General features: G+C 37.6%; 1 protein-coding gene across 1 annotated transcript in view; it reads right to left on the bottom strand.

Moving 5' to 3' along the window:
* Positions 1 to 10,361, bottom strand: part of zgc:171482 (zinc finger protein) — a 146,698-nt gene extending 136,337 nt beyond the window's left edge. The window contains exon 1 of the mRNA XM_056272456.1: positions 9,950 to 10,361. The gene's annotated coding sequence lies outside the window, so the exon portion shown is untranslated. The remainder of the gene's footprint in view (positions 1 to 9,949) is intronic.
* Positions 10,362 to 12,063: the final 1,702 nt, after the last annotated feature.

Raw genomic sequence — 12,063 nt, 5'->3', positions numbered from 1 at the left:
ATGTACAACAATGTTTGTGAAAGATGCGTTTACACATACTTTTAAAACAAAAATGTGGTTACATATCTCATTCATTTTTATAAAATATCCTACTACTGACAAAACTCATGTGTGCCTTTAACTACTCATCGTCATTAACCTTAAATACAGTATGCTTTTAGATGTACAGTATGCATTTGATTCACTAAAAAGATTCAGTTCATAACTGAGTCGGACTACAAAGGTAGCATAAGGTTTTTGATTCACTAAAATAACTGTTTCATATGACTCAATTGCTCAGGAAATAGACTATCCCAGTCGCGCTGTATGTTTTTGATCCGCTAAAAAGAACCGTTTCATACGACTCAATCGCTTGGTCACGCTTTAGATTTTTGATTCACTAAGAAAATCATACACAAAACAGTAGTAGCACTGTTGTGGCGCTGGAAACGGAATTTGTCAGTGTTTTGTCCTAAAGTAGGCCATCACATGTGACAACCATTAACAGAAGCAGCCGAAAATCAAAAAAAATTCTCAAACGTCATAATGCTGGTCTCGAGACTAGACAGCAACTTGGTACAGCATTTAAAAATGCGATGTGATGATCATGGAAAACAAGTGAGACTTATAAAGCCATTTTTTTAAAATGTCCATTTAATGCTTTACTCATCTGTCTCAAAAATTTATATAATTTTTTTAATTTGAGAACTTTTCTCAACAAGAAATGACATATGCCATTATTTGCGATTAATTAATCCGTAGGCTACTGTGTATTACGTAAATGTGTATGGCTGGAAATAGATTAGAAAGATCTGTTGACAGCCCTAGTAAAAATGCAGAAATCTTATGTGAATGGTTTGAATAACTAGTATTTTAATGTGCATGTATAAATACAATGTGAATGTAAATTATTATAGGCTATTAACATTATAGGAATAATTACTTTTTTATAGTGTAAGATAAGTTAGGTCCCTTATAAACTCTGTAGACATCAAATGGAGCTGAAACATTACATTATATTGGACTGAACTGAAGCCCAAATCCAGAAAGGGACATTGGCTCTTCATTTCAGAAGTCTCCCACTCATCAGTACTACAGACAGCCTGTGACCTTCGGGAGCAATCCACTGTCTTTATACCTGCCAAATTCATCATGCCCATCAGTGGAATCTCTCTGTGAGATTGGCCATTTCTAGCAAATATGAGAGATGAGAGATGGGGATGGCACAGCAACAAAAGCCTTCAAGCTGGATGAACAACCCCCAACCACAGAGCTACAGCATGTCAGTCCAAATAGGAATCAGAGCCATGAGAAACCCTCTTTCAAGCAGAGAAAGACACCAAAGAGCTAATGTCCCTTTGTTAAACTTTCAGATTAATGTTTTGTGTAGGCTGTTAGTGTGTAGCGCAGATATATTTTCCACGATCTCGTCCATTATTCAGTTTGTGTGCGAGCTATTGCACAAACACCTCCGCTCTCCAGGGTTTTTTTGGTTCATTTCACAATGCCCTGGATACGGTCTGGGGCTAAATGTGGGCTGCAGCTGATATCGGAGCTTCCAAGAAAAGCCTTTGAATAAATACCTATTTACCCCACTTTCAAGATGACAGAGGATTAGCCCTGCTTGCTAAACCCTCTCTAGGAATGATGGGAAGCACACCTCAGCTGTATATTAGATACATGCTCTCAAATGATAACGCTGAAAGTCTGTTTATTCATGCATTTCCAAAAGGGAAACCATTAGCACTTAGGCCGAAGGGTTTGTTAATTACTCCGATATAGTAATGTCATCATAAAAAAACTGAGACTGGTGCTTCTGAGAGGGTCATGCAACCTCAAACCTCAGGATAACACCAATATTGATTTCCATACTCCCCACTGACTTCTGTTCACCAAGAGCTGGACGCTCTAAAATGCCACGCTCTTTCTCTACCACGTCTCTTGAGACGCAACCTTCAAATCTACACGCAAGTCAATGTAAGCTGTTTCGCTAACTTCCACCGACTTGGTCACTGGCTTAGACCACCCTCCCTTAAAAATCCTCCCTCCAAACACACATCAACAAAACCGAACGCTCAAAATGACTGACATGCAGAGGCTGTCTCCAAATCTTCTGACTGGCTGAACAACAGCATTATGAAGTCTTGTTTTTTGACGATGGCTGTCAGAGACAGGTGTGATATATCTCAGGGCACCAATTTCAGTGATATCTGTCAGGGCATATTTTCTGTGTGATAATCCAGAAGAAAATCACGGCACCTTTGACTATATATTAAAGCTTCTTATTGTTATCATGTGCATTATGAATATGTATCCCCTGTCCTTTTGAGACTCCAGGAGCGCTGTTTACTTCCAACACAATCTTTTCTGCTTCATATTCCTTAATGTCTTAGGCGCTTTAAAGTGCTCAGTTTAATTTATGCACAATGACTGAGTTTTATTCAAAGTCACACTCACATCACACTGCTTACAGACACAATAAAAAAAAAAAAACATTATTTATGAGTGTTGCGGTCGTCAGGGACGAGGTGAGGCGAGGGCCTAATTTCAGCAGTTTTTATTTAACAAACACACAACAAAGATAATCCAAAGAAGGCAGAAATCCAAACAAGACTGAAATCCAAACAAGAAACACAAATCCAGGCAAGGCAGAGGATAACTACTGAGTAACAGAGCAAACTACTAAGACAACAAGGGTCTAACGAGGAACAGGTGAAGGTAATCAATCGTCACGGAAAATAAAAGTCATTAACAACAAAACAGGGGAAACGAGACAGGAATTGTGACAATTAGAGTTGTTTTGTATTTCCTTAATACTTCTTTACATGCAAGAATTTACACGAAAGCATGTATTTACATCTATTTAATCATCTCATCAACTGCTTTATGTACTTATTGTCATGCATTGCTGATAGAAAGTAAAATGCACAGTGAGTGTTATCAGCAAACCAGCGCTGATGTGGCATTGTATATATGCAGAACCAAAGCCTGAAACCTTTTTAGACTATACTTTTGTTGCATTGCAAGAACTTCAGGAAATGCAAACTATACACTTTTTATTATCTGCCTGGTACAGGCTTGGACAGATACAAAAAAATAAGAATAATGGTCAGTTATCGTTAAGGATTAATGTTATAGGATTAAAGCAAGATCATACTTTGTTCATGTTTGTTTAGCCATAATTAAAGAACAATTAAAACTGTTTAACACATAGCTTGTAAAGTGCACTGTCCATTGCATTAGGCTGTTATTTTAGAAAGATCTTACACATCTTAATTGAATGCTATAGTACTAAAATGTCAAGAGAATATGGCCTCAGTCAGCAATAAGACCAAAAATAGCTATGAAGCAATAACTCCAAAGAAGCATTGCAGTAAAAAACTTCATTCATTTTCTGCTCTTTACTGAAGCACCTTGCCATGCCCTTGTTTGTAAACCTGTCAAACACAGAATTAATTTTGCCCTCCTCTTTTCACCCCACAAAGCCAAATATACGACTGCCAGATGCCTGTAAAACCCACAGTCATGTGCGTCACTTCCTGCTGGGCATTTTGTGAATTTGAGTTTTCCTCATATGCAATTCTTGGAAAGGCATATGGGGATGAACCAGCTATGCCTACAAGACACCAGCATTTGAGGACAGATTCCACAATGTAGTGACAGCAGAAAGACTGCGTCGCCCGCTGGGGTGCTGGCGCATTGGGCTTCTCATGTGCCAGGAAACATGGAGCAGCCCTGAAGCCCCACGTCACTGGCTTTTGCACCCTCATGGTTACCCTTTTCTCATAGGTTAAAGAGAAAGTTCACCCACAAATTACTGTACCATTACGGTCACACTTTAGATTATGTTCCAATTCTCACTTTTAACTATGACTTTTGCCTCAATAAACTCCTAAACTCCTACTACTTTTTAATTGTTAGTAAGGTAGTTGTTAAATTTAGGAGTTAGGTAGGATTAAGGATGTAGAATATGGTCATGCAGAATAAGGGATTAATATGTGCTTTATAAGTTCTAATAAACAGCCAATATAGTTTGCATGCGAGTAATAAGCAACTAGTTAATATTAAGAATTGGACACTTAACTCATTCCAAACCCACATGAATCTCTTTCTTTCCTGGAATAAAAAACCCAATGGAACTCTATTATTATACCCTCATATGCTACAACATCGACACTGTCGTTGAACTTAAATGAATCAACACTGACTGAACCGTCTTGAGCTGAATGATGACACTATCTTGAGAGCTGCTTTATACACTCTCAGAACAAAAGATAGGAGAAAATCTGTCTGTGGTACCCAAAAGTAAAAGTACTGTTCAAAAGTATACCTTTTAGTTAAGGTATACTTAAGGTATACTGTTCAAAAGTATACCTTTTAGTTAAGGTATACTTAAGGTATACTGTTCAAAAGTATACCTTTTAGTTAAGGTATACTTAAGGTATACTGTTCAAAAGTATACCTTTTGAACAGTGACAGCTGCTGTACCTTTTTTCTGAGTGTAGTTGAATCGAGTTTGCTTCATAGCTAACTAACTTTGCAACATTTACACGTTTATTGAACTAATTAGAGCTAAATAACGACACTATTGTCTTTTTAGAGCTGCTTTAGAGCTGGAATTGTATTAGTTTCATAATTTCATCATAAACTTTGCAACATTAATACTATTATGTTCTTGTTTACTACAGTTAAGTTGTCTTGAAACATTCTGTATTGTATAAAGTGCTAAATAAATAACTCTTTATGCGTTCGGCCGTTTCAAAGAGATAAATGAGGGGTTTTTCTTAATTTTTTATTCCCTTTTTAGTGTTTGCTGCTCAAATTTCTAGAAGAACAAAGCGATGTCCTCTTCCTCCACCAGCTGTGGTGTGGCTTACCTTGAGGTAATATCATTAAAAGCGTAAACAAAACATTAGAGAGAGAGATATGGAAAGAGAACAAACAAAATCCTGTAACAAAGGCAGACTCGCATTCCTTTCATCCTGTTGGTTCGTTCACACCAGAGCATGCGGTCTATGACTCACAGCAGTATGAGTTGCAGCTCTCACACAGAAATCTGAAGCATGAGTGACGGAAGACAGATAACAGACAGAGCCGTCACCCCAGTCGTATGAGAGAGATCACAGCCAAAGCATGAGTATCGGAAGACTCAAACTCAAATATACTAGTTGTGCGCTTTTACTTTCCTACTGTGTGAGGCCATGCATTCTTCTATATCATTTATATCGCAGTGCAATTCATTTCATACAAAAGTGTCACTAGCTACAGTATGTTTCCATCCAATGTTGCGAATTTAGCTTATGCGCAAAATGAGAAAATTGCATAAAACATTTGCAAATAAAGCACCGTTTCAATCCAGTGAGGCGAAGAGAACAAAATCGCCACTTCCTGATAAACTGGCACTAAACATCAATAAGAAAAATGGAAAAAGCTGCAGTAGAAGCCACTGTATATAATAATTATAATATTTAATATTATAAAATTATAACAACACTCCTCCATAATGACTTCACGGAGCTGCTGGATGTTAGACACATGGCGCTTCTCCACCTTCCGCTTGAGGACGCCCTACAGGTGCCCAATAGGGTTCAGGTCTGGAGACATACTTGGCCACTCCATCACCTTCACCTTCAGCTTCCTCAGCAAGGCAGTTATCATCTTGGCGGTGTGTTTGGGGTCGTTATGCCGTTCAGCCCAGTTTCTGAAGCTAGGGCATCATGTTCTGCTTCAGAATGTCACAGTACATGTTGGAATGTTTGCCTCAATGAAGCTCAACTCCCCAGTGCCAGCGGCACTCATGCAGCCCCAGACCATGATGCTACCACCACCATGCTCGACTGTTGGCAAGACACAATTTTCTTGGTACTCCTTAATAGGGCGTCGCCAACACATGCTGGACACCATCTGAGCCAAACACGATTATCTTAGTCTCATCAGGCTAAAGGACATGGTTCAAATAATTCATGCTCTTGGACAAGTTGCTTTCAGCAGACTGTTTGCGGGCTTTCTTGTGAGCCAGCTTCAGAAGAGACTTCCTTCTGGGACGACGGCCTTGCAAACCAACTTGTTGCAGTGTGAGCTTAATTAGGAGGATTTTCAGAGAATATGATAGAGACTTGAAGATGGACTTTTTTGGGGATCGGTAGGCATTGGCGAGTTACATTTACATTTTCTACAGAAAATGTAGACATTTTCTACAGAAAATGTGACATAAAATAGATATAAAATATAAAATAGAAAGCACAGAAAACATGCTTGATGAGCAAGAAAATGTTCACCACAGAACTTTGTGTCACCTCTCAAAGCTCTTGACACACTGGCTCACATTTTCAGCTTATATTCCTGTTATCCAGCTTACATGCGCGCGCACACACACGCACACACACACACACACACACACACGTTACAGTATCTACATCTTAGTTACCAAAGGGACTTCCAGCTGAAGCAGGAACAGACTATTGTATATGTCTCTGGTTAACAGGACATTGTCAGAAACCACAAAAAAAAAAAAAAAACTATTCAGCATTATATGATAGCATTGGTTTTATTTTAGATGTTGTTTAATATGCAAGCTCGGATTGCACACTCAAAAAGGAAACATCAGATCTATCATTTGCACTGGCAACCTGCAGGATCTTTTATTTTCAAATGTCTTTTCATTACATCTATAACAACATATCTCATAACTGTGACATGGGCATATGATTAGTGTGAAAAAAATATTAATGCAGATCAGGAGATGTACCAAAGATGCATGCTTTTGGATCATCATGCCTGTTGCCATGGAGCAGTGTTGAGAAACTAGAGTACATGGTCAGAAGAGCAGCTTGTCTTAGACAACAACAAAAAAAAGAAAAAAAAAGAAAAATAAATCGAAATAAAAGAAAAGAAAGGAAAGGAAAGGAAGAGGCACATATTTATAAATCCCTCTGAGATGGAGCAATTGTGTTGATTAGGCAAAAATATGGTATTTAAAGGAGGCCTCATGGGGTTTGACACCAAGTACATTAAGAATAATTAGGGATAATCATATTGCTGCTATATCTGAACTTCGCTTTTAGCACACAGGGATGGGTCATGGTGGTCATTTTCGTAAAACAACCGAATAACAGCCTAATTATCCTTTAACCTACTAGTTGATACAAAAAAGATGTTGTTGTTCACATCCTCACAAGCTGCGGGTTTGCGTACTCGCATTGCACACACACACACACACATATTAAAAGTCTATTTTAGGTCTGTTGTTATTTCTTGCATTGAGTCTCTGCAGGAGAGTCAGTGGCTCACGTATTGCATGGCACAGCAAATCATTTGCTCCATAAACTTCCCCCTGCGCACCAGCACCATATCTATCATTCACCGCTGACGGGTGTCACAGCTGCGAGAGAATCCCTGTTCACCATAGATAAAGCACAGAGGGCACAGAACAAATATATCTTCCTTAGAGAAAGCCCAATGCACCTGCCATCCAGAGGTGTAAAGTATTAAACAATACAGCCAAACCCAGAGGGAAAAAAAACTAAGCAGATTTCAGAAGAATGGACGGTTGAAAAAAGCATCGGGATGAACCCTGCAGTAAATTCTAGTATTGAAATGATACACGATTTCAAGGGATTGTTGCCTCGTGAAATTTTTTTTTTTTTTAAATACATATTTGGTGAATCATACAGCTTTGGAGGAGGTGAAAATTCAGTGAATACTTCAAATGTCAGTGTGTTCCTCATAAAAAGTTATTGTTTGACTGATCACTTGCAATATAGTGAACGGATCACATAGACTATTGTATGGTGTTTGTTTGTGTTTTTTTGTAGCTTGACTGTGTCCTGTAAAACTTCTTCAAAAGTAGTCCTTCTGTTCTCCTTTTGTGTTCCACAGAAGAAGAAAAATATAGCATAAATAATGACAGAATTTTCATTTTTAGGTGACCTCTCCATTTAACAAATAGAGCTACTCTCATATATGATCTATTGTTGCATGCTGTTTTCTTTCACAAATTAGCAGAAAAGGCCAAACGCTTACTCAGCACAATGACACGGAAGAGGGGAAACATATTTCTGAAGGAACTGGATTAAGAAGTCAAAGAATGTTCAATTGTAAGTGCATTATTGCTCACACGTTTGGGGACGAGTCTAAATTACTTTGTGGTAATCGACAGTATGCCACGCATGCTGTCAATACAGCTTCAGTTATATCGAACCTGGGAAATTCCTTTAAATATAAATAAAAGTGCTACAAATACAGATAGGCTACTGAATATTTAGTCTATAAGCCTATAACAATAATAATAATAAAAAAACACTGACCTTGCTAGCCCTTCCATAATATACTGCTTTTTAAAAACGCTGGTATGATAACATTATTTAAAGTGATACATATTAATAATCAGAAAAGGCAATAATTCAATTTAGTCCATGATCCTGTCCATCTGTTTACAGTTGTCAAGCCACATAGCAAATTAGTGTATAAATATAGAATTTGATTTGACGGCCTTCTACAAAGGCTTTGAACATGGCTCAACCAATCAGAATTCCGGAACTTAGTGTTTGATAATGTATATATATATATATATATATATATATAATGATGGGATACAGTTAGTGTACAGTTGAATATTTAAGCATCTGCTAAATTAAAATATAAGTCAATTCATGCCTTAGCCTACTATTAAGCTGCCCTGCCTGCTTAGAATACTGAATAGCACAATGTGAAAGTTTATGGAATCATAGATGGTATAAGCGTCAGACAGCAGGTCTTACAGGACTGTAACAAATTTCTGACCCAAACCAAACAAAACACCCACACTTGACACACTTCTAATAAATTTCAGTTTAAAAGTAAAAGAAAAGGCAGCAAAAACAGGAGTGTTCGAGTTAAAGTATGTAGTGTGTTGTAAATAACACTGTGAATGTAGTGTTGGCAGTATAGTGCACTCTGCGGACATTATGAATCAAGGTGGCAGAGGTTGAAGATGTCAGCATGGTTCTATTCTTTCAATTAGTTTCAAATGATCATAAAACAGACTTTACAGCACTCTGTCTACATATGTGATAAATGTTAATGCTCACTTCTTGCTCATTTCAATCAACAGTGGATGAGACATATTCTGCATCTTGTTAACATGAACATGTTCTCAAGATTGTGCAGTAACATGACACTGACAGGCAGCTCTTATCTGCGGATGCGCTTATAAGAGTCTTAATGGATAAAGATCAATGTAATTTAAACTTTGACAATCTCAGGTTTCTCAACCGCTCAGAGTGTACTGTATATACTTCTTCAACTTCAGTTTACTGCAGAGTCTGGCACTCTGACACAAGTCATGATGCACTGAGGAGTGAAAAGTTTGATCTGAAAAAGATCTGAAAACCTACTTGTTTTCTCTTGCAGTGGTTAAGTATATTGGTTTCAAACACCAAGTTCAAAACAGTTGTAAGTAAGGATATTTTAACTAAATTCAACAAAGATTTTAACTGAAAAGTTAACTGTGTTTGTTGGCCAAATCATCAGTTTGATATCTCCAATGTATGCTTTTTCGTTATTTTTGTGTCACATATTGTAGCCTACTGTTTAAATTTGAACTTTTATATATATATATATATATATATATATATATATATATATTCTTCTCCAATCAGAGTCGAGAAAGAGTAGATTCCCATGGTGGCAACTTAGTGTGACAACATGCCCCGCTGTCAATGTCCGTTCAACGATCTGTATCTCGTTTGTCCTGTGTATGGTGAAAATGTTAAATAGCTTTTTGTATCCAAGACTCTGAGGTATGTGTAAATACAGATGTTTTCCACATCAATCCAACCCTGAGGAATATTTGCTGGAGTAAAAAGTGTGACAACTAGTCCCATTCTTTCGTATTTCTTAAAAAGCATCACTGCGAGGATCTCTTGCACTGAGTAGCTAAACTCTAACCGGCATCACCATCATCATTATACCAGTGTGTATCTGAGCATACCTTGAGCTAGATCCGATATGATCTACTGGAATCCGGCAGTCCAGGTCCGTGACTGTGATCATCAGCTGGAGTTAGAGAGAGATCGCACCTGTATCCAGCAAACTTCTTCTATTATCTCTCACGGCTCGGTTCTGAGTTCATGCGGAGATACAGTTTCCACAGAACACTTTGGCGAAAATGTTGTAGAACCAATCCCGACAGTGTTCTATCATAATATGTTGTCCTCGTCGTTAGTAAACCGTGAGATCGTAAGTGATGGTCGGAGAACGCAGAGAGGAGCGCGCGGCGACGCCATCAAACTGCGCGTAAAGAGAGAGCGAATAGATATAAGAGCGCGGGCACACACGTCTGTAATCCAGAGATACTACTTGCAGAGATATGGATTACACTGCAAACACACACACACACACACACACACGCGCGCGGGTATCATTCTCACAGCTCATTTGCTATATTCTGGGCTCCCCTGTTGAGAAGAAACTGTAACTAGATACTTTTGTCGTTTCTTTGGTGTTTTAAATCTGTTGCGTAACGGGACCATGGTACAGTGATGGTAGCAGATACCAGATATAGGCCTATATACCTACCATGTTTGTTGTTGTATACATTGGTATAGTAGTACATGGTACTCCAAAGAATATAATGCCATAAATCATATAGGACCATGGTACGTTTTGTAAGTCACATTGACCATATTTACAGGCACATGATTCACTTTTTTTTTTAAATGAATAATTAAAAAATGTTGACATGTTACACTGCTATATCTGGAAATACTGGAGATGCTTCATCTTGCCATTTTTCTTTTGTTTGCTGCATTTTAGGTTTTGTTGTTGTTGTTTTAATAAACTAGCCCTCCTTGCTACAAAAATGTGATACTTAAATACCTAGAATTGTCACAACTTGTAATATCTAATATCACCCAAAATGATCTTTGTTTGGACATGTATACAGATAAATGAACATTTGGCAAATGTTGTGTGGATATATCTAAAAACTTCAGTTTATTCATGGCATACATGACACTTAGTTCTGGAATCAATTACTGTGTTTACGGTCATATTAATACAATCAATGCTTTGTATAAGTGATTTGCATTCATTATTGAGGTTTATTTATAAGAGAAGTATTCCGTTTGATTTTCTATGTGTTTGCTGAGATTATGTAGATGTTGAAGCTCAACCACCACCATCTCAAGCAAAAACATGTTTATATGATTGTCTCCTGATTTTTAAATGGCAATTGATCATTAAACCCCTGTTTTATGATGTCCCACTTTTATTTAACTCACCCTTTACACTCTAAACAATGCTGGGTTGTTTTAACCCAAATTTGGGTCAAATATGGACAAACCCAAATGTTGGGTTAAAAATGTAATTTAAAATGTTAACCCAACTTCAACTTTCACTTTCAACTGTACATTTTTAATTACATTTTAACCCAACATTTGGGTTTGTCCATATTTTACCCAAATTTGGGTTGAAACAACCCAGCATTTTTTAGAGTGTACTATTTATAGACCGTACAGCTATTATAACCTTGTATACACACATTCACAGGTATCTCCCTCTCTAATTCAGACTCCAAATAAGAAGTGTGACTGCTTCTAAATAAAACAGTATACAGGCATAAATGTGTTTCTGTCTTCACAGTTTATTAACTCCATATTGAGACGGCACTGTTTAATCACACAAAATCTGTTCGTGAAATTGTCACGTTTTTCCTGAGCACAAAAGCCTGCGCTGAATCTTAGAAATGAATGTCCCATTATAGTGTCTCAGCAGAAATGACAGTTGCTTTTGTAGAGCATCCAAACATTTCCATCCCATCACAATGCAAGCCAACTCATCCGAGGCGCCTGGTAATCGGTGATGCCGCTGTTCATTTGTCTCAAGTGTCATGTCCATATTCTGGCACTGGCAGATGCTCTTCATTGTGTTACTTTTCACGTTGAACTCTGTTCATTTGCTCTTTCAGACTCATTTTTAATGTCAAACTGCATAAGATTAGATACAAAATGTGGGGGTGTATATTATTTTATAAGACAAGTTTTGGTTGTCAGACATTAATATTGAGTTTGAAGTATATAGGGTATAAAATACAGTCATCTGATC

The sequence above is a fragment of the Rhinichthys klamathensis genome, unplaced genomic scaffold (assembly GCF_029890125.1).
Source record: "Rhinichthys klamathensis goyatoka isolate OS25496 unplaced genomic scaffold, OSU_Roscu_1.1 h1tg000338l_1, whole genome shotgun sequence".
In the NCBI taxonomy this organism is placed as follows: Eukaryota; Metazoa; Chordata; class Actinopteri; order Cypriniformes; family Leuciscidae; genus Rhinichthys; species Rhinichthys klamathensis.
Note: the sequence above shows the minus strand (reverse complement) of the source record. Positions and strands in the feature narration are given on the sequence as shown.